General features: G+C 33.1%; 1 long non-coding RNA gene across 2 annotated transcripts in view; it reads left to right on the forward strand.

The window, feature by feature from the left end:
* Positions 1-23,717, forward strand: part of LOC146995225 (uncharacterized) — a 192,635-nt gene extending 168,918 nt beyond the window's left edge. For both annotated transcript variants that reach the window (XR_015043654.1, XR_015043655.1), the window contains one exon: positions 17,695-23,717. This is a non-coding gene — a long non-coding RNA (uncharacterized LOC146995225). The remainder of the gene's footprint in view (positions 1-17,694) is intronic.
* Positions 23,718-24,074: the final 357 nt, after the last annotated feature.

The raw sequence follows: 24,074 nt of genomic DNA on the forward strand, positions 1-24,074 counted from the left end.
ACTCTACAATATCAGAATGTTATCATCTGAGGCTTTTCCTGTGGACTTCTGGTTTCCGATTTGTTTAAAAGGGCATCGGAAAAGGCATCAGAAAACACTGAACTAAAAAGAAATCGGAAAACACTGAACGGGTTTTGAAAAACGACCCAAGAGGCGTGGGATAAAATTGACATGATGATGCTAATAAAAATTTGACTGTCATGGAAAATTCCAGCTATAGCTATATTCAAGAATCAAGAGTATCATAAAGAAGCATCTGAGGCTTCTCCTATGGACTTTTGCTCTTTTTAAACGATCTTTAGGATGGCGCCGCCCGAACTAAAAGGTTGTGGATAATGATTCTTCACTACCAGGATTTGGCGACTGGGTCCCCTAATTCACCGTCCGCCTTTAATAAGGGGAGTATATAAGGTATTTACGTAACGTAACGTATCCGCTAAGCACACACTCGGTGCGTATTCGAGAGGTCCATGTTCGAGTTCCAGCGAGGCAAATGTACATTTCTTCAGTTTCCTACTTCCAAAACATAATCCTAATGATTAACAAAAGGATATGAGGTAATGAAGAAATTTACAAAATCTTTAACACAATAACTTTTAAATTGTGTTTTTGTTGTTGTTGCTAATTGCTCGATTCTCTCACGTATAGTCAACCCAAGCCCATGAAATTCTTCATGGCAAAAAAGGGTATTTACGCCTATCGTTTGCAATAGCCTTCAGCACTTTACAGGCGACAGAGCGATTTAGCTCATTTCCGAACCAATTTTGATGGAGAGCACACCGGAAAGCATATTTCACAAGTGCACATCTGTGTAGCCACCGAGGGAGTGGCTTCTAGGATGGACCAATGGGCATCCAGTAATATTTCTGTCATGTCACATGACCTTTCGCGCGCTTTAAGATTTAAGCAAGATGGTTGAAAATATTTTGCCACGCAATCTTCTGTGCAAAATAATTAAATCATCGCCGCTTTCTTCTGAAAATTTTATTGCAAAGTTAGATCAAATATAAGCTATTGTGACGATTGCGCAATAAATATAAGCAACTGTGACGATTTCGCTACTTAGTTGAAAGAATTTGAGATAAATACAAACACATATTGTATACTCCGCAAAAATATCCACGTGAAATATTACTTAATAAGTAGTGATAAATAAGATGAAGAAAGAAATATGTTTTATCTGAGCCCAAATGCTACTTTTACATAAATATAGGTTATGCATATGAGGGTTATGCATATGAGAAAAATATTTACACTAATTACATATGTAAATAGAAGTCAGCACTTTCTATTGCAGTATATATGTAAAAGCTGTTGTATAATAATAGCCAGTGCAGAATTTTATTCAAAGTGAACTTTTCTAATTTGCATTCGTATACATTTAGTATGTTAAATTTCACATTTAGTAACTGCTCACTCTTAAATGTACTGTCTACACAAGAAAAATACATCAAACAGAATGAGTTTATCTTATGCGCAATGAATATATTGAATTTATTCACATATAACTTTTAATGTTAACAATGGATATAATCAGGTCATATGCAATATGTATTCTGAATTTCACTTAGTATTGTATTCACTTTCAAAATCAAAAGAATGCAAGCACTGAAATAAGAAAACACTAGATTCATTGTAAGACTTCCAGTCCTTCTCAGCCGAATAAAAAAACTGTACACTCGAATCCTCTTAATCCACAGGTGTTAGTAAATGCATAATATTCGAGGCTAATATTAGTAGCTTGAGTCACATTCTCGATGTAAAGAGCGATAATATGTCGTGAATATCAATCACTACGAGATTTTCTACTATTACACCATACATTTATAACTACGAAACAGTAAACAACATACCCTGGCATGTACGACGATTTAGTGTCACTAGAGCAAAGATCAATGATCGATTCTCGAAACTCCTCCCTCAGTGGCTCCGCTGATGTGCACTTGTGAAATATGCGCCCGGGGAGGGACGGGCCCGAGGGTTTCTCCCCTCTTCCTTTACCATAAGCCTCTCCAAAGGACTTTCGGTTCGCCGCATATGTAGAGTGCCCCCATGCTGCACGGACACAATACATCTAGAAAAATTCATGCCTTTTTCGTGATTCGAATCCAGGCGCGGCAGTCAGCAGTCCTTCGGCAGTCCTTCCACGGCAGTCCTTCGGCACGGCAGCCAGCAACGCTAACCACTATACCGGCTGGGCGGCCCTTTAAATTGTAAACTTAACCAATAAAAGAAGAAAGAAGAAGATAAATATTCTGACAATGATTTTGCAAATAATTCTAATTTAAGTTATGCAAATACAAATGAAATATTTTAATAATAATATGATAGACAGGAAATATAATCAAACTAATCAAAATTTAAGATGTGTTTCGTTAAGCAAGGATTATTCTTAACATTCTGATTCTTTTAAAAACATTACGGACAATTTAAAATTGATTAGTAATAAACAGAATGGCTTAAATAAATGTTGCTAAGTTTTCTTCAGTAAAACTGAGTATTCTTCAAGTATGGGGTAAGTTGAAAATACTAGACGGTCAGGTAATTCTTTTTTTTACTTCCTTGTAGGAAATAAAGTATTGTAATGGCGAAAAATTTCAAGCATCATATTTCAAAGAAAATACCCATTTTCACCGCAATCGAATCCATTTAAACGATGCTTTTGCTTGACATCTGTACGTACGGGCAGAATAAAGGACTCTTTTTTTTTCCCAAAACGGATTGTAAAATGGATTTAAAATCAATTTAGAAGAGCGTTTTCTTTGACGTCTGTATGTACATATGGTACATATGCCTTTATCTCAGATAACTTAAAAACGAGTTGCCTCAGAAAGTTGAAATTTTGTAAATGGGACTGCTATAACATGTAGTTGTGCACCTTCTTTTCGCTTTGCAGTAGGTTGCACCCAATATAGTATATAATACTTGCTCTGTTATTCTCTCGGTGAGGTCTGTTTTTATTTTTATATATTGGTAAATTGTGCACTTTTTGCTTTAAAAGTGACTGAATTATGTTGTTCTTATGTTTCGGTTAAGGTTTTAAGCATTTAGTTAATCTTCATGCAATAGCTGTAGAATTATCAGAAATTTAAAAGTTGTTAAGTGATACCAAGCCTAACGAAGCCTGCATTTGTTTCCATTTGAAAGTCTTAGCAGAATAGCGAATTAAGTTAGCTTGTGCATCAAATTCAGAGTCTTTTTACCGAGTGGTATCAAAAGTAAACTTTCCGTTTTATGCATCGAATATATATCTTTCTGCCCGCTGTCCAGATTACTTGTTTTTGCGTAAGAACTCTTAATTCTAATTGTAATTTTTTTGTAACTATTTTTAACTGTATTTGGTGTTTTATATTTTTCTGTATTTAACGATTTTTAATGAGAATGTGTTGAGGTTTTATATATATTTTTGCCTTTCCGTGAAGTGGGAACGGAATTGATTAAATGAAAAATATATCTCTCATAAAATTCGAGGAAATCAGTTTGAATGAAGTGTAGCAAAAGCGTGTGTAATTTAATAGGCCTCTGCATGGAAGTTATGTGGTGTCCGAATCAGATTTTTTAATATTTAGAATAAATTCCAGTAGAAACTGTTTTTGTAATAAGTAATATTAAAAAAATGTTAGTCAATTCCAACTTAGGTCAACAAAGAAAAAGTTTAAAAATACAAAACAAAAAAAAGTAAGTCATCCACTACAAGTTTAAAAACATGTATTTGAACTTGAGTGGATGAATAAAATGTATTTTATTAACGACTGAAAATTGGAACAAGATATATGGAGAGAGTGAGCTAATAGTTGGAATTTTAAAAAAGAAGAACACCGACTTTCTGCGATAATCCCCATTTAGTAGCTAGAAGAGAGATGAAGTTGTCTCTCAACTCTTAACCATAATTCCCTTTCCTCATAAACTAGTTAATAACTGAAAAAGAACTGAAGCGTCCTTTAAATTTATCTGGGCGGTTGCCAATGGGTTTTCGTTATTTTGGTCTATTTGATAACGTACATGCGCGGATAGAATAAGCATGATAGCGTGCGCACGTAACGCATTATATAAAAAATTAAAATGACAAAAAGGCAGAAAGATATTACATTTTGAAAAATGGCAGCACATATAACTAGCATTCCAATATTTTGTAGTCTCGTTCTAGAGACGTTAAGTATTTTTTGGAAGCAGGCAAGATGAAAAATGAGCAAACGCCTTCGTCGGGAATCGAACCACGGACCTCTGGAATACCGGCCCAGCGTGCAGAACCACTACACCACGAAGGCACGCTAGGAAAGCGGGAGAAATACACGCTGTGGTTTATTTAGCATTCAAAAATTCTTCAGCTCTTTCTTTTTTATAGTAATAAAAACTGCATATTTTAAGAAGTGTTTAAAATGTTTTTTACCCCAGTGTAATATCGAATACTTTGAGTGTAATAAATTTTCAGTATAATAACAAATACTTTGAGGACATACAATGTTGTTTTTACCGCTGATTCCCAAATAAAGCGGACCATAATGGAATAATGGACATAATGGAAAGATTGCTGGATGATTACGAAGGTTTTAAAATTTACAGACGAGTAGCGTAACCTAGAAGTATCAAGAAAAACGTTTTACAGAATATTACATATGTCATGAACGCGTGAGGTACTTACAGATGTCATAGATCTTTTTGCATAGACAGAAGAGTTTGTACCGGATGATCCAAAAATCCATTAACATTTGAAAATTCAATAATTCACGGAATAATGTAGGTAGAAAGGTAAAAATTGACACACATGCTTGAAATAACAGGAGGTTTTATTGAAAGAAAAAAAAAGAGGATAAATATTAATAAAAATCTAAAAGCTTTCAGATTTTATATTACGCCTGAAGGGGCGTTAAGGTTTTGTGCGTTACCTTTACTTATTAAATATGGTCTTCGCATTTAAAGTATAAAATTCAATTCAACAGCAGTATCGCAAAATAATTTAAACAGAGCGTATCGTTAGAATTTCTGATACACAATCTCGCGCGCTGGAGATATTTTTTCTTCCCGTACAGTGTTGCCATTGCTCGCTTTGAAATCGTCGAGTTTCTTAATCTATAATTCGTTAAAGTTTTACAAAATATGAAATCGATAATAAAACAAATTTCAAATTTGTGCTTCGTAATTCAAAATTGGATGGCTCTAGGTACCTTGTTTTATCACAATGCGAGAAACATACGTACATTCATGCAGATTCTTTGTTATTTAATTTCTTTAAATATAATGCAGGGCTCTAATATTTGGTGGCAACAATTTGAAAAGTGAACCGATGCAAAAGGCTTAAATGGAGCTAATAATCCTTACGTGCAAACTGTCCTTTTGGGCTAAAAAGAGAAAATAAATAAATTAATTAATTAAAAAGCCAACATATGGCGCTGAGCAGCAAAATCTCAATGACGCTGGATGAGAATCATGTATGAAAGAAGTTGTAGTGAGAAGGAATCAGTTTGTCACTTTGACCAAGACTTTGTCACTTTTCTACCCTCGCCTTCGAGTGTTGATCACGGTGTCATCGGAGCCTTTTTCTTCGAGGAAATACGTAGTCCTGCTATTCAAACCATCAGTGTGACAGGTGCGAGGTGCCTTGACATGTTGCAGAATCGCATCATCTCTAGTCTGGATGATACACTCCTGTTGGAAGGTATGACATTTATGCAGGATAGCGCTCCACCCCATATTGCTGCTTGTGTAAAATCTCTTGCACTTGCACTCATCGTTTGGTGAGGATCGCGTTCTGAGCCACCACTTCCGTCATGCTTGGCCTCTGAGGTCCCCAGATCTCAATCCCTGTGATTATTCGTTTTGGGGTTACCCGAAATCGTAAGTCTACGATGGTCGTCCGACCGTATTAGGATAGCTAAAAGGCAAATCCGACGACAAAATCTCGCCATATTTACAGATATGCTGTGCAGTGCTGTTTACAACATTGTCCCTCGACTACAGGTATTGTTGATGAATGACGGCCGATATGTTGAAGATTTGTTATAAATAACATAGTCTTTGTTAAAAATCAATTGTTATTGCTAATTATTGCTTTTGTTATCATACGAAGTGCCATCTAGTGGCCTTTTTAAGCACTTTTTTAGTCGAAAGGGGCTTGGTCCCTGAAGGACTACTGTTTTCGTTTTTCGAATTTTGTTTTGAAAACTTTAAAAGGCTGTATAACTTTTCAGATTCTTGTCATTCAATATTATCGCCCTGTATTATATTTGAAGAAATTAAATAACAAAGAATCTGCATAAATGTATATATGTTTCTCGCATTGTGATGAAACAACGGTACCTAGAGCCATCCAGTTTTGAATGACGTAATCCTGTTGCGAATACGGGTATCTGGAAGTCCAAATTTGAAATTTGGAATTTGTTTTATGATCAATTTCGTATTTTTTAAAACTTTTACGAATTTTTGATTAACAAACTCAACAATTTCCAAACGAGCTATGGCAACACTCTACCAGGGGGAAAAGAAAACTTTTTATCTGCAGCGCGCGGAACTGTGTATCGGAAATTCTAAAGATATGCTCATTTAAAAATTATTTTGCGACATTGCTGATGAACTGAATTTTGTAGTTTAAGTGCGAAGAACATGTTATTTAATAAATAAAGGTAACACACAAAACGTTAAAAAAACGCCCCTTTGGACGTAATTTAAAATCTGGAACCTTTCATATTCTTCCCCCCCCAGTAAAACCCCATGACATTTCAAGCATGTGTGATAGTTTTTTCCTTTCTACCTATATTATTTAGTGAAGATAACTTATTAGATATTGTAATGTTAATATAATGTGTATACTTTATAAGGTATTTCTCTCTTCGTGCCTATTAAATTAAGCATATTTTTTAAGTGCACTTTGTTTAAACATACTTGAAAAGATAGGATCTTTCATTTCAAAATTCTCTTTTGACACTGCTGATCGCAATAAAAAGATGAGAAATGCACAACTAAATGTTATGGCAGTCCCATATACAACATTTCAACATTCCGTCGCTAATCCTTTTTGAATGACTCGAGATGCATATGTACGAACGTATAGGTACCGACGTCATGGCAGAAGTAGTCAAAAGTTCCAAATACAAAAATGCAGCATATTGCGGCGTATCGTTTTCGAGTTACGCAACATACGTACATATAGACGTCACGACTAATCAAAATGGATTCCGGAAACATCAAAATGGATATTTCCTTTGAAATATGAAAGTGAGAATTTTTCGCAATTTCAATACTTCCTTTATTTCGTACAAGGAAATAAAAATAAAACTCCGATGCCACTTAACTTTTATTCCGATGCCATTTTAACTTATTTCTTCGAACTTCGTTAGAGATGTATTTCTCATTTAAGGAATTCAGTTCTTACATCGTGGCGTGACAAAAACACATGAAAACTCAAAATATCTTTATTAAAAATTGAAAAATATAAAACGACAAATACAAAAAAAATGTACAATTAAAGTTACACTTTGCTCGAAAACAAAGAATTCGGCCAGCGGGCAGGAAGACATATTTTTCGGTGCACAAAACTGAATGTTTACTTTTGGTCCCACTCGGCAAAAAGACATACAAGTTTGGTGCACAAATTGACTTAATTAACTATTCTACTAAGAATTTGTATTGTAAACGAATGGCGGCCCCTTTAGGCTTAGTACCACTTAAAACTTTTAAATAGTTGGTAAATCTTCAACTATTGCATGCAGATAAACTAAAGGCATAAAACATAAACCGGAACATAACAGCAACATAATGCAATCACTTTTAAAGCAAAATATGTACAATTTACCAACATATAAGAACTAAAATACCGAGCTTATCAAGTCGGGTAACAGAGTGGGTATATATATATATATAGATAGATAGATATAATTTAAAGTAAGTTGTAAGAACAAACGAAAAAAGACCTATGTGGTCAAAATTTTACGCATTGTGCTGCAAAATTAAGGAAATTGGAAGATAAATTTTAGTGCGCACGCTAAAAAGTTACCAAAAACTGCGGCTCCGTGAAAATTTCAACATAAGCATGTTTAGTTGCTATGAAATGTGCGAAAGAGGAGAAAAATACAATATTTGAATATTTACAAGTAAAATTAATAAAAAGTAATTTATATGCTAAACGAATTAAGTAATTTTTAACACAGTAAAATAACAAATCAATTGAGCGAGGTAAAATAAAAATAGTAACCTATATGCTAAACGAATAAAGTAGATTTTAAAACACAGTAAAGTACTAATAGATATACCCATCGAGCCGGGTAATTGGCTCATTGAGCCGGGCAACAGAGTGGTATATATATATATATATATATATATATATATATATATGTATGTATATGTAAATACTGTAGTATAAATACTAATTAATTAATATACTAACTAAAAAAACTTTTTTCTTTTAATCATTCACGCTTTTAATTGAATTTCTGTCTTATGGAGATAGTGTAAAAAAGTTTTCTATTTACATATATATATGTGTGTGCATATGTTTGGTGCAGCCGATATCAACCAAAAAGGGAGGTGCACAACTAAATGTTATAGCAGTCCCATGTCCAAAATTTTAACGTTCTGAGGCTACTGGTTTTTGAGGTATGTGAGATACATACATACGTACGTACAGATGTGACGGAAAAAAATCTCTGCTGAATCCATTTTAAATCCATTTTACAATCTGTGTTGGGAAGAAGAGTCCTTTATTCTGGCCGTATGTACAGATGTCATGTATGTACAGATTTCTCGGCGTAAGACCACGTGCAGATTGGTGTAAGAAAATTATTTGGCAGTTGAAGAGAGGAAATAATAATAGTTACAACTGATGGAGGCTTGGAAATACTTATATGACTGCAATAGAATTACAAAGAAAAGAAAAAAACTGAATATGTTGTTTCGGAGAAAACACGGAAGGTTTTCTAAAGGTTTTATGGTAATTACTGGATTCGCTAATAACGGAAAACTTAAAATAAGAAAAGTAGAAAAATAAATGTCAAAATTAATTCCAATTTACTATCAGAAATATGTTTTAATACATATTTTTAAAGAAGAAATTTCATCTGCTCGTTCAAGCAATCTGCATTGCGTTAAGTTCCATCAGGATATGGCTCCAAGTCCATACCTTTAAATCTACTGTTCTATTTTTTGAAATGATGAGAAATGAAATCGGAATTGAAGCTATTCCTTTTAAATTCATCCCACCCATATTCCTGATGTGTCTTCTATGGATTACTGTGGATCTGGACAAGCTCTTTATGAGCGGCATCCCAAAACTTTGGATAGATTCTGAAAGATTGAGAAGGAGAAGTGGAATAAAAATCAACCTTCATGTTTTAAGAAAAGAACTTTTATCTTGGAAATCAAGATGTAATATGATTGTTCAACGAAAGGCCTATCAGACTGAACATTTCTACATATAATAAAAAAGAGTCTGCCTTTCGTTTGTGCTGCGCGTAAGCTAATAGACCCAGGATCACGACATTTGGTACATAGGTGCATCTAGACAAGAGCCAGTGCACCTCGAAGCGATGTTTTTCAAAATTTGAATCAGATTTTTTTTAATTTGATCTTTTTTGATCAAATCGCGTTCTTTTGAATAGTTTCATTCTTTTACAAATGTGATTTTGCCAACAGTTTTTCATTTAATACTTTGTATACTGGACTGCTGACTGTTGTAAATACGAGATAAAATATTGTTGCGTGCGTACGGGTTCGTTATGAAATGAATGCACAAGTCCGATGAAAAATGAACAAAAATTTATTATTATCACAACAAAAATGCTTAAATTTTCTCAAATTATCATGCAGTATTACAATATCTCACAGTAGTTATCTTTTAACTACTCAAATGTCCAATAGAACGTAATTCAAAACAGCTAAAGAACGCTAATCCGCGAATTCGCTATAATCAACAACGGCAGTTTTCTAAACAACAACAAACTAAGCAACTCCTACAAACTGAGATGTTTTCCTCCTTTTATAAGATTTTAAAATCACGCGCTAGAATTTTCCAGCACTTTCTCGAAATCAAAAAGAGATATTTATTTATTTAACGCACGCGCTCTTGTATTTTTAATTTTTCCGGCTTAGCTTTCTTTTAATATTCGTCACGCGCTGCACTGCGCGAGAAATAAAACCATTTAATTTATAATTGAACTAACATTAGCTTTTTAAATACCAAATTCGTAACAATATTATTAAATAAGCACGCAATACGCACATCGCAATCTTCTTTTATTCTGATGCGCATGCGTCTCGTGAGACGCAACAACAAAGAATTTCCTTTCTTTTTCCGCCCCCTCTCTCTTTTTATTAGCTAATGGCAAAGAGGTTTGTATATTTCGAATTACGTCATCTACGAAGCAGAATTTTGATGGGTTATTGCTTTCTGATGATAGGTTTCTGATGATAGGATCATTCTTTTAAAAATGCGGTTTTGGTAACAGTTTTTCATTCATTGCTTTGGGTACTGGACTGCTGAATGTTTTCTCTTGAAAATATGAGATTTATTGCTTATTTCATTTGAATTTGTTTTATATTATGTTTTAATTATATAATTTTGCATGATTTGTTTTTGGAAACAAAGTTCTTAACATCCTTTATACCATTTGAATTCTTGAGATTTTCCAACGGGAAGTTGATTAATTTATTTATTAGGATAATTAATATTTGTGTTAAGGGATATTGCGTATTTCATTGTAATTGTTTTATATATAACACATTTTTATTGAAATTTCTGTTTATTCTTTTTTGTTGTTGTTGTGTATTTATTTATTTATTTTATTTATTTATTTATTTATTTATTTATTTTCATAAAGTTGTTTTGCAGAGTAAATTTCTGTGCAGGTTTTAAATTTAATGTTTGGTGTTCCGATTCGGCATTTTTCTGGTACATTTAAAAGCCAGAGCATTAGCAAATACAATTCTAAGGCTTGTTTATGTATAAATCTTTGCAAATTCTTTATAAAAATGTATGAACACACTCTGTTTGCGTGTGAAGAATTTCTTAAAAATATCAACTAATCAATCAATACAACAAAAGAAAAAATTAAAATTGTGAAATATCAGTTATCACCCTTATATTTCTCTTTAATTTAATCTTTAGTCTTTCAAAAAATGCAATTCCAAACATTCAAGATTGCATAAGACGATACAGAATATTCGACTGTTTTGTTACGGTGAACTGTTTTCGAGACCGCAGAAGATGTCTCTTATCTCGTGTGTACTAAACGACGCATTCAAACACATTCCTGCCCGTACATACAACATCAATGAAAGCGAGGTCGTTTCTTCAATGATCCGAGTCAACGGACTCTTAAGAAATCGCATGATCCAACAGCAATCGAGAAGACGAAATGGCAGCACATCCACTATCTCATTATCAATCGTGATCAAAAATGCAGCAAGCATTTTTCCGCTCATTTTGAATTCCTTATAAGGCAGGAGATGCAAAAAAATTACATTTCTCTAGTCATCGTTTGATGCAATAGCAACTTTCATTCGCGTTGTACTTGTTTTTGTATATATATGCATCATATAGGATGATGAATTTTTAGCGCAAAAGCCACAAAATATTATAGCCCCGTATTATATTTAAAGAAATTAAATAATGAAGCATCTGCACGAATGTATGCATTTTTCTTCCATTTTGAAAAAACGACAGTACTTAGAAGCCATCCAGCTTTGAGTAACGTAGGCCTCCACCCGAACAAGTGCATCTGGAAGCCCGAATTTGGAATTTGCTTTATTGTCTTTTTCACATTTTCTGAAACTTTAACGAATTTTTGATTAATAAACTTAACAATTTCAAAGCAAGCAATGGCAACAGTGTACGAAAAAAAATTATCTCCAGCGCGCGAGACCGTGTATCGGAAATTCTAAAGAATTTTATCTATTTTTCTTGCCGAATCGGATATTGGCGAACCAAACCTACGATATCTTAAAATTCGTTATAACGGATTTCGAATGTATGTCTAAGCTAGAACGGAACATCGTGTTTTATCAGAATTCCTTTATGAAGAAAGTAATTCTCTATATAAACTCTAATTTGTGTTAATAAATTAAAACAATTAACTCATAATTAAGGCGATGATAAGACATCGTTGATTCATTTATGAAGTTCTATCTGTCATAATACAGATATGATTAACCAAGGGATCTGTTAATTCAGAAAATAGATTTAAATGAAGTGCTACAAAAAGTGTGTATAATTTAATAGACGTATAAGGAAGTCGTGGTATCCCTATTAGTTTTTTACTTCTTTGTACTGTAATCTCGAAAAATTTCGGATATTATATTTCGACGAAAATAGCCATTTTCTCCATTTTTACCCTTTATTAAACATTATTTGCGGCCCCATGTTCAGTTGCATTTTTTGTTCGTCTTGATCGCTACTATCATCCCTCTAAGTTTGTTGAAGCATTTTCAGATACACCTTGTAAGAATTCGAGACACCCTTCAGCCCACCTGGACACGAGTGTCCCAATAGCTCAAAAGAAGGGGCTCCGTATCTCCACAAACGAGGGCATCCAGTTACCCACATACCCCCAAATAACAAACAAAAATACTAAATTGAAAATAAGTAAGCACATCTAACACAAAATTACAGACGAACAAACAAACAAAAAACATAAACACAAATTCACAACATAGAACACCACATATATCTAAAACCCACACAAACACAGAACTCAATTTTAACAGAAGATTCCTACCAGCGCCCTATTTTCATTGATAAACTTCATTAGAGCAATAGAATATGATTTAAAAACTTTAAAATTAGTTACACTTACATTAAAATCAGTAATGTTATAAATTTTTCTCATAGGGACTGTTAAACTACAATCAACCATGAAATGCCTAGCATCACCATCAACCTGACAACTATTACCTAGTTTATTTTCCTGCAGATTAAATCGGTTGAAATAGAACGGAAACCTACCATGTCCAGTTAAAACCTGATTAGCATCAATAGTGTTCATACATTTCATTATAGTCGTGATTTTAATTAGTTCCATAAATCCTTTGTTTTATGTGAAGAGAACCACCGTATTTTCTATTTGTTAACGTAAAATTCTTTCATTCTTCGAATTAGAATTCTTTTCGAACCTGTTACTTGAATATCCATTGCAGTGACATTTGAGACCGCCTGCTTGGGCAGGCTGTCGGCCCTCTCATTACCAATAAAGCCTATATGGGCCTTAACCCAATGTAGCTTAATATTTAAATATGAAGTTTCTAAATGACTCTTAATTTCGACAATGGATGGATTGAAATTGTCTGGGCGGGAGAGCGTATGGAGAAATGACAGGAAATCACCCTGTATATGTAATGGATTCTATAGTAGAACGCGGACGGTTGAATCCGTAATGAACAGCGAGGATTTTGATGTCGTAGAATGGTGAAATGCCGATCCACAATGAATAAGAAATTTGGCAGTCGAGGTATATTTAATTGAACTTTTATTTCAGTAAAAATGTTGCGGCCACAATCAAGTTGGCACATTAATTGTGCCTATACCGAAAAGTTTTACATTTTAGATAAATTTGCAATAAAATCGAAGGAGCAGACAGACTGCAGTGACCAGCTAGGCCAAAGCGTAGAAAGCAAGTTCTTTACGTTCAGGGTGAAATCTTAATTCAGACTGAGTTAATTTTGCTTATCAATACATTTTGTTTGGATACTTAATATTTCTGTAAAATTATGATTGGCCGTTTGAGTTTTAGTTCCATTTAAATCACCAGAGTTTTGTAAGAGTCATATGACACGGATGAGTCTCGAAATCACGCAGTACAAATAGAAGTTACTATATTTAGACTAGAGAAGCGAAATTTAATTTACGTTGCTAATTTAATCTTTCACATATTCTTTATATATATATATATATATATATATATCTGCATAATTTATTTACTAAAGAAATATTGGTTATATTATCTCCTAATATTAGTTTTAGTAGAAGTATCTAAAAAGTGTGAACCCGTAAGTAGGAAGTTTAATTCCGAAATTTTTTTTAAAGTAACTTGAATGTAAATTGTTAAAAATGTTTTACGGGGACTTGAAGTAAATCATTAAATTAAAAGCAAGTAATTATTGCTATTGATCGGAAATTAGTTGACTTTTCAAGAGGAACAAAGGAACTCCCGTTCAATGAACAATAATTAATAAATACGAAGGTATTTCGTCTTTTACTCAAGTAATAATGGTGATGCCAAACTGGTAAATTAAGTTAGGCCAAATAGTTCCGTGAAGTGAAGGTATTTAGAACCAAAGTAGAGTACGAAAGAACTCATTCTGAATGAAGTATTTTCGCTAATACAAATTTTGAGTGAAAAGAATTTATGTAATAAAATTGCTAAAATACTTGAGAAATTGTCCCCCGACACCCTCGCTTTTATGCTTGTTAATTCAAAACTATTTGTATATATAAGATATATATGTGTAAAATATAAAATAAGAAAAATCTGAAAATAAATTTAAAAAATAAAATCTAAAAACTTTCAGACTTTACATTATGGCCAAGCGGGTGCCCCCCCCCCCATTTACAGACAGAGCATTTACGAGAGCATTTGGGCTTATGACACTTCAGGTTAAAAATATTTAAAAACCGTATTTCTTTAAAATTTCCAAGAGACAGTCTTGTGCGCTGGAGACAAGAATGTTTTATTCCGTACAGTGTTGCCACTACTCGCTTTAAAACTTTTGACATTTTTAATGAAAAATTAGTTAACATTTTCCAAAATATGAAACAAACATTTAAACAAATTCAAAATTCGGGCTACCAGGTGCACATGTTCCTGTAGAGGACTACGTTATTCAAAATTGGATGACCCTAGATACCGATGTTTTTTCACAGTGCGAGAAATATACATACATTTATGCAGATTATTTATTCCTTAGATTCTTTAAATATAACAAAGGGCGAAAATATTTGGTGGCAACAGTTTGAAAAGTGATACATCTCCTTTAACTTATTCAACGCAAAAGGCCTATTGGAGATTAATAGCCCTTCTGGGCTAACGCGTGTTTCAGTTAATAAATTATTAATTTTATACCGCCCTTTTGGTCTGCACGCTCAGCGCGTGATTGAGAAGTCCGTGATTCGATTCTCGGCGAAGACGTTGAATATTTTCCATCTTGCCTGCATCCAAAAAAGATACCTAATGTCTCTACAGTGGCGTCCGAACTAAAAGGGTGTTGGATGATGATTCTCCGCACGCAGGATTTGGCAATTTGGTTCCCTAAAAACCCCAGTCGCCCTTCAAAAGGAGGAGTGTATAAGGTATTTCTGCCGCCTTCTTGGCATGCCTTCGTGGTGTGGTGGTCTGCACGCTCAGCGCGTAATTGAGAAGTCCGTGGTTCGATTCCCGGCGAAGGCGTTGCATATTTTTCATCTTGCCTGCTTCCAAAAAAATATCTAATGTCTGTACAACTTTATAAGCAATAATTCTGTAAAAGCCTCTGACCGGCACGGGGTTTTCGTAAGAAAGCCCTAATTTCCGAAAACTGCCTGCCGAAATTCTAAATTGGCATGAGAAAGAGCTATTTTCTTAATTTTAATGCGAAAATATCCCCGGGACGTTATACCTGTATTTATGCGCTTTTAATACTATATTGCCTTAATTTTGTGGACATATTTCAATATGCACGTATATATACGTTTTTGCAGACAGCACAAAAAATAGTCTATGTCGTATTTATACGGCCTTGCCGGTTAGAAGGCTCCCTTTCTTAGCATCTACAGTGCATCAAAATTTCTCTGGACTGCCTTATTTCCATATCAATTCGTACTTATGACTTAACAACGCTGATGACGTAAGTAATTCGGAACCGAATTTTCTCGCTTTTTTTTATGCTGCTTTTCCTAAGACAACAATATCTAAAATGTAACTGTTTTGAAGCAGGCATGATTAATCAGTCAAAGGATTGTGTCAACTGAAAAGTTAACTCTTAGTTAAACAGTGAATTAACTCAAAAGTTAACTCTTAGTTAAACAGTGAATTAAGTTAGTTTATGCACCAACTTAAGTGTTTTTCTGCCCAGTGAGACCAAAAGTTATCTTTTAGTTTTGTTCGCCGAAGATCTGCTTGTCTTCCTGCCTGTGGGTCGGAGTATTTTACGGGTCTGAGGTCAATTTGGCGATATAAATGCGTTTCTTAAACCCTTTACTACTGCCATTCATGAAAATGTAATACCAATTTTTAATATCAATGCATGAATTCGATTTTTTTTTGTTGTTGTTCCCTTTCTGTGTGTTAAATGGCGAGCCTATGTCGGGTGTTGGCATTGGCCACTCCTAAGGACAGATGTGGGATTCACCTAATAGGTGGGCCACCATTTTCCAGATATTTTTGACAGTGACATATATTTTTGTCTTTTTGTAAACAATTTGTATGTAATCCTTATAAAGAAAATATTTTTTTTTTTGAAAAAAGAAAGAAAATCTGAAAGGTTTCAGATTTTAAATTGCGTCCAAAGGGGCGTCTTTTTTAACATTTTGTCTGTTGCCTTTCTTTATTAAATATCACGTTCTTCGCATCTAAACCATAAAATTTAGTTCAAGAGCAATATCATAAAATAGTTTTAAATTGAGCCTATCATTTGAGCCTATTTGAATTTCCCATAGAGGGTCTCACGCGCTGGAGATAAAAATGTTTTTCCTGTACAGCACTGCCATCGCTCGCTTTGAAATCCTCGAGTTTGTTAATCAAAAATCCGTTCAAGTTTTACAAAATATGAAATCGATCATAAAACAAATTCCAAATTTCAAATTTGGGCTTCCACATGCCCCTATTCGCAGTAGAATGACGTCATTCAAAATTGGATGGCTCTAGATACCGTTGTTTTATCACAATGCGGGAAATATGCATACATTTATGCAGATATTTCATTATTTAATTTCTTTAAATATAATGCAGGACTCTAACATTAGGTGGCAGCAGTTTGAAAAGTGAAACGGATATTTTTAGTGAACCAACGCAAAATCGCAAAACAAAAAAAACAATAGTCCTTCAGGGACAAAGCCCCTTTAGACTAATAATTCCCACTCACCGAAATGTGTGGAAAAAGACCACAGTAAATTTTTTATGCTTTTCAATAGATGTTTTGATAGATTTACTATGATTTGATTGATTATTTTTTATATACTTGCATGATACTGTTTCGTAATAGACTGAATGAATGCACGAGTCTAATAAGTTAATAAAATTTGTTCTTATCAGAAGAAATAAAACAAAATGCTGAAATTTTTTCCTCACAGATATTCGTACAGTATCACAATATCACACAGTAATTTAAAATTCTACTAAAAATAGCTAACTAAATACAAAATCCGTAACAATATGCTTTTGAATAGATGTTTTGTTAGATTTCAATATGACTTTTAATAGATGTTTAGTAATAATTTTTAAATTAGGTTAAGTAAAATGGCAAAGAGAGAAATTTTGAAAATTCACAATTGAAAAAATTGCTATTGTTTCAAAAAATTATTTTAATTCAGAGCATTTCACGCAACATTTATGAAAATGAATATCTTATAACTGTGAACTAATTTTTTTTAATTTTAAAATTGTTAAAACTGATAAAATAAATTAACTTAGCTAAATAACCTACTCAAAAAGAATAATTTAAAATGTTTTTACTATTTTTACTATTTACTATATTATATTTACTGAAAGAAATATAACTTATTCTTTTCTCATATAGGAAATGCAGCACCACCTCTGTTACGAAAATGACAGGAAGCTTGTAAGCTTGTAAGGATACAGTCACACAAGAAAACTGCAGATAAACAAATCACTTTAATGCTAAAGATTTTTATCCCAAAGGGCCAAGTTGGCCAGAAGGGCTAATAATTTTGCTTTGATTCCCTTTAAAGGATGAATCACTTTTTAAATTGTTGACACCAAATATTATCGCCCTGTGGGTAACAGTTATTTTTGACAATACAACAATTTCAAGCAATATAATGACAAAAAGAGATAGTAATATCTCTATTAAAAACTTCTTCAGATTAACCAGCAACAAATCATTCAAGCTTACAGTGTTAGGGTGATATTTCTAATGAGGTAATTCGGAACTTATATTCATTGCATGTAGAAGCTTCTAGAACAGAACAGTTGCTTTAATATTTATTTTGAGTCAAAAAGTAGACTCCAACACTCATTATTTATGGTCTCAAAAAGTAACTATTGACAGTCCTTATCTGATAGCTTCTTAGGATTTAAGTAATAGATGTGCTTCATTAGAAATTTGTAATACTGAGCATGAAAAGAGACCTTAGCGAAAATACCAATGTATTTCTAATACAAGTCCAAATAAAACTGCTTCTTATCAATGTAAAGGAATAAATTATGTTTATTTATTTAAAGAATGGGTACCATTAAGATATTTAAATTTAAGGAATTAGATGTAACATAGGGAGAGATAACGTAATATATATATATATATATATATATATATATATAATCTGTGCTTTAATTGCCTCTGTGGTACTTAACATACTTGCATTAGTTTTTCTTAATTTAAGTAATACACTGCTACATGAGAACAGTAAGTCAGTTTTGTTACAGCTGACTTAAATCCAGTTGTGATCTCAAATTCTTATAATTTAAAGCTTTACATGGCACGTTATTTTGGTGGAAAAAATAAGAAGTATTGTTTCCCACAGCAATCATTCAAGCACTTGATAGAATGGGAAACCAGCACAGTTGTTTTGTTCTTTTGCATACTGCTAATGAATGCAGCTTTATTTCGGAGTCTTGTGCACTGAAGTTACCACTGAAAAGAAGTTATGTTCTATCTACTGTTTATCCAGATGTGCTGTTCCACCCATGATTCTAAAATTTCATTCTGCAAGAGTGTGTTATGTTAAATAAGTTACCTCTCCTCTTCCACCGAGGCATACGGATCATAATATTCTGCCATCTGCAGATTCTGTTGTTAGCTGATCCTGAATATAGTGAGAAAAATTGACATTATTATTGGCAGTTATAATAGATTTGCCTTTTGTTGCCAGGTGTAATTAAAAATTCAGTAGTGGCACAACACACATATTTTGGTTGGGTACTTTCTGGAAGAATTGGAAACTTATTTCGTGACAATGAAACCGCAATTGCATTACACAACTTTTGGACTGAGTTAAAAACTCATCGTAAAGCTTCCGTTTTGAGATTCTGCTGAAAATATGAGAGAATATAAGAGGAATGGCAATTTCACACTTAATTGCCATTGGGCACAAATTTAAGTGAAATCCTAGTTTCCAAAAAGGTTATAAAGAATACATGTCTAAATATGAAAAATTGAATCTATGAGTCTAGTTAACTTAATACACAGGTTTACCTGAAAATGCATATTACATTCCTCACCATTCTGCATTTATACCAGATAGTGCTATGATTTTTCTAAGCCTAATAAAGGAAAGTCTTTGAATTCCATATTATGTTTAGGACTACATAAAGAAGGTAGAAATTTCCAGAGAAATGCTTAGCACAACAAAAGCATGGGATCGATTAAACATGGTAACTTATTTCATGCCTCCTTCTTCATTTCTGCCAATGACAATTTGAAACAATTGCAGTGGATGGTGAAAAAGATTCACTATGTATCAACAATTAAAAGACATTATTTCTACGTGATGACTTTTCTTTAGAATGGAAAGCACTGAAAAGGCTTTTGATACTTGTAGGCAGTTATATTATATATTGGAAGCTAAGAAATTGGTGACTAAATAAATTAAGAAGTGGTTTAAACTAAGGAAATCGTGAACTGATTGGCCTTTCTTTAAGCCAATATTTGTTGAACCAGGAAACTGGTTCTCTCAACATGCAAATTATGCCTAATAAATTGTCTAACTTGTTGAAATTATAATGTGATTCAACATTATTATATAATGGGATTAAGACAGTCTTGGCTGTTGAAGAAAACCTAATTAAGTGTAAAATTACAATCGGAGATTTTTTAACTTTCCAAATAGCCGTAAAAGCGATAAAGATTACATATCGACATCTTTGGATTTCCAATAGTGATTGGTATGATCTGGTTCCTAATAGTATTAATGAAAAATGGATTCAGTTTCAGTATATTAAAATTCCTAGATGCATTCACTCACAGACAATGCAGTTAACATACATTTTGTGATGCATCAGATTTTGAATACCAATAAGTGATTAATTATAACAGCAAGAACTTGATATTACAATAGCTGTGATGACTACAGTTATTCTTCTTTTTTGAGATTAGAACTGAATGCTATCAAAGTTTGTTGATTCCATCCAAAATATTCCGAGTTACTGCAAATTTCAAATCTTTGCATGGGCAGATTCTAAAGTTGTACTAATAAGGTTATCATCACCTTTTCACCGATGGAAAACATGTTAACTGAAGTACAGAAATCTCGGGAGTTTTACTGAGGTCTCGTCAGAATTACATTCCATCTAAATTATACCCAGCAGGCCCTGCTTCCTGAGGAATCGGGTCCAAAAGCTCAAAATAAACTGACTGTGGTGGTTAAAAGAGGCCCCTTCAATTTGACTGAATCACTGAGGATCGTTGACTGAGAAGAGGACTAATACCATATTTTCATGACATAGTTTAAAAATTAAAACTTAAAATTAGCACAGCTCCCTTATCGAAAAGATACAAAACTGTTTGCCAAATTTCAAGGGTGAACCTTTCTCTATAACTCTTTGGAATGCAGAAAAGCATCAAGGCATTATTTAGCATTGTGAATATAGTAAGTTCATTTTAAAGATGGAATACAATTATTAAGTTACAAGAAACCTTTGAAAATTATTTTATTGGTGGCATCTAATAATTTTTTGAAGATGGCCTCCTACAAGTGGCAGGTTGTATTCAGCATACTAGAATAAATTATAATGCTAAGCATTCATTTATTAATCCATCTCCTAATAGACTGGATGAACTCTTGATTGAGCTGAATGAAATTACATAACTTACATGTGCAAGCTGTATAGTGGTAAATTCCATTTTAAAACACAACTGTTGTTCAATGGAGAAAGAAAATTATTAAAAGATTTTAAAGCAAAATGTAAAGTTTGTAAAGTGTAAAAGTAAATTTTAACTTGCCAGAATTTAAAATATAATTAGAAGGGCACTTGTATTATTATGTATTAACTGTAGTATTAATTATGTGGGCCCAGTAACTTAAAATTTAACTAAGGTCATGGTAAATGAAAAATACTAACAACTATGCTGCATTTTTCGTTTGCATGGCAACAATAGCTAGCTATTCACCAATAAGCTGTCTCAGATTTAACAATTGACTGTTGCATTCAAGAGGTTTCTGGAAGCCAATTCATACCTGACACATTTCCTGTGATAAGTAACTTGATTGCAGCAAAGAGAAAACTGAGTGAACTTTGAAAGAATTATGAGAAACTACTACAAGTGTTCCTGAATGTGATTGTATCAGGCCTGACCTTCATTCCATGAGGTTTCTGTCGCAGAAAATAAAGAAAATGAAGAAGAGAGATGGCACAGTGAATGCTTGCATATGCTGAAATCCAAATCAGAATGGTCAATCCTGGAAATTGATGATATTATTCTGCTAAGAGGTGACATTTTCCCAGCTACATGGCCATTAAGAAGAATAGTAGAGATATATCCAGCACAACATGGACTTGTTCTTGTAAGCTCAAGTTTTATTTCAAGCAGGTTAATTAAGAATCCACTTCTTCAGGACAGGTGTGATGGCTGTGTGCCACATGGGATCTGTACATCTGCAGCATATTACAAGTGATGAAGATGGCTCATTACTGTTACAAATAGCCACGTCATCATAGCAGTGCTCCTGTATTCTCCAGACTGATTTACACTTTCGGTCATGCAATGCTGCTGACTGTCCTTTTTTTCCTCTTTACATTGCGTTAATAAATGTTCTTTTTTATTTTATAGCATTTCGTAACCTGGTTTATATTTCAAAAATTCTACATCCATCATAATTATTACATTCAGATACCAAAACATTTGCAATAAACTCTCAAGATAATTGGTAAACTGGTGATTGGTAAACAAGATATGTAAATAATTGGACATCATCAGCTATCATGAATATTTATATATTCAGTGAAGAGATGCTGTTGAAAAGGTGAAACAAATTATGAATTTCTGTATTTCTTTTATGACAGCAGCAAAATAAATTTTTACATTTTTATTTAATTTATAATTATATATTTCAAAATATCAACTATTTAATAGACAAATTTTTTCCTTTAATACATATTAAGCAGTTTAAAATGATCATCGTCTCAGAATCTCATATTTATGCTTAACTGACAGTTTTAACTGTTTGAAATATAAGTTTGCAGAATAATTTTTTTTTCATATTGTGACATGGCTATAAGCTTCCTAAAATTATGTGTTTATTTTTGAATTAAAATTGTTTTAATTGAGAAAAGAATTAAAATTTGTTGAAAGACTATTCATTATTACTCTCAACAATAAAATTCGAAAACTTGTCTCAAGACAGTACTAACAATATGTTATTCTACTAGATATGCAGTCTTTTGTCCATAAGGTTGCCTTTGATGTATTATATTTAAACAAATTAAATAATAAAGAATTTCAATGAATGTCTGCATATTTCTCGCATTGTAAATAAACGACTGTACCTAGAGCCATCCCGTTTGGAATATCATAGTCCTCCACGCGAACATGGACACCGAGAAGCCCAAATTTTGAATTTCGAATTTGTTTTACTACTTCATATTTTGGAAAACTTTAACGAATATCTGATTAACAAGCTCAAAGATTTCAAAGTGAGCAGTGGGAAACACTGTACGAAAAAAAAAAAAAAAAAAAAGAAAGAAAAAAGAAAGAAAGAAAAGAAAAGAAACATTTTTTATCTCCAGCGCGGCGAGAATGTCTCTCATAATTTCTAAAGATATGTTGTTTGCAAATATTTATGTTGAATGTGATTCGAATTATGATCATAATTAAATTGAACTTGAGCAGTTTTGTTTACTTCTGTTCAATGAATTATTCATATATGTTTGATTCAGGCGGAAAATCTCTCTTAATTACTCAGAACCTCCAATCCTGTTACATACATCACTATTCAGTTGTTCCCTGTTCGAGGTTAACAGATGTGATAATTGCAGATAAATGTAGATGGTAGCTAATTGACTAAGATGGATAGATCATGAGATATTACATTATCAAAATTATCACATCAATCACTGTTTTGAAGAACTGCTTAGGTGAATACACGTGTTTTACGTTGTTAGACGAAACGTTTCCTTACATCAGATGGAAGATGCGGTTCGGACCGGACTGTGTCAAGGTCAGATGAAAGTCAATGCGCTCGGAAGGAAGTTAAGAGTGTCCAGCTGCCAGAGCGTCTGATCATACAAAAAAAAAAAAAAAAAAAAAAATCCAAGCAAAACTGCGTGGCATTGGTTAACATGGCGCCGGATTGTCTTTGTACTACCTCTTTTCATTTCGTCGCACCAGACTAAGCTGATACAAGGTTGATTTAGATATTGAATGATTAAGGCATAATTAGGTTTCCTTTTCTTTCTGAGACTGAATTATGAAATTCGTTTGGCTGTAACTGTAACGTATGCCAGTTTGCATTTTGCTTCGTCGCAGAAAATAATTCTAGCCCAGGGTTCCGGAAAGTTCTAACACGGCACATTCATCAATTTCTAGTTTCCTACTTATTTAAATGCTTCGGTAAAAAAAATAAATAATATATAGAATCTCACATTCGTTTTCGCACACTTGTGTTTTTTCAGTTTTATTTGCAGTTCTTAGTTGATAAATATTAACAAAATCACTATTTTTCTTTCACGAATATCATTGATCATCTTTTTCAAAATCTGCTTGTTTTGAAAAAACGTTGTTCGAGAGTTTTTGGTTAAAAAAAAGCTTCATATGTACACCACATGACTTCCTTGTACGGAATATTAAATTATACGCATTTTTTCCTTGCATTCCATTTAAACTCATTTCCGCGAACTTCGTCAGAGATAGATTTCTCATTCAATTAATTCAGTTCTCACTTCGCGGCAAGGCAAAAATACGTAAAAACTCAAAGTATTTATATCAAAAATTGAAACGTACAG

Source organism: Stegodyphus dumicola, chromosome 10 (assembly GCF_044657685.1).
Source record: "Stegodyphus dumicola isolate Sdum_Otavi_A_Nest chromosome 10, ASM4465768v1".
NCBI classification, from domain to species: Eukaryota; Metazoa; Arthropoda; class Arachnida; order Araneae; family Eresidae; genus Stegodyphus; species Stegodyphus dumicola.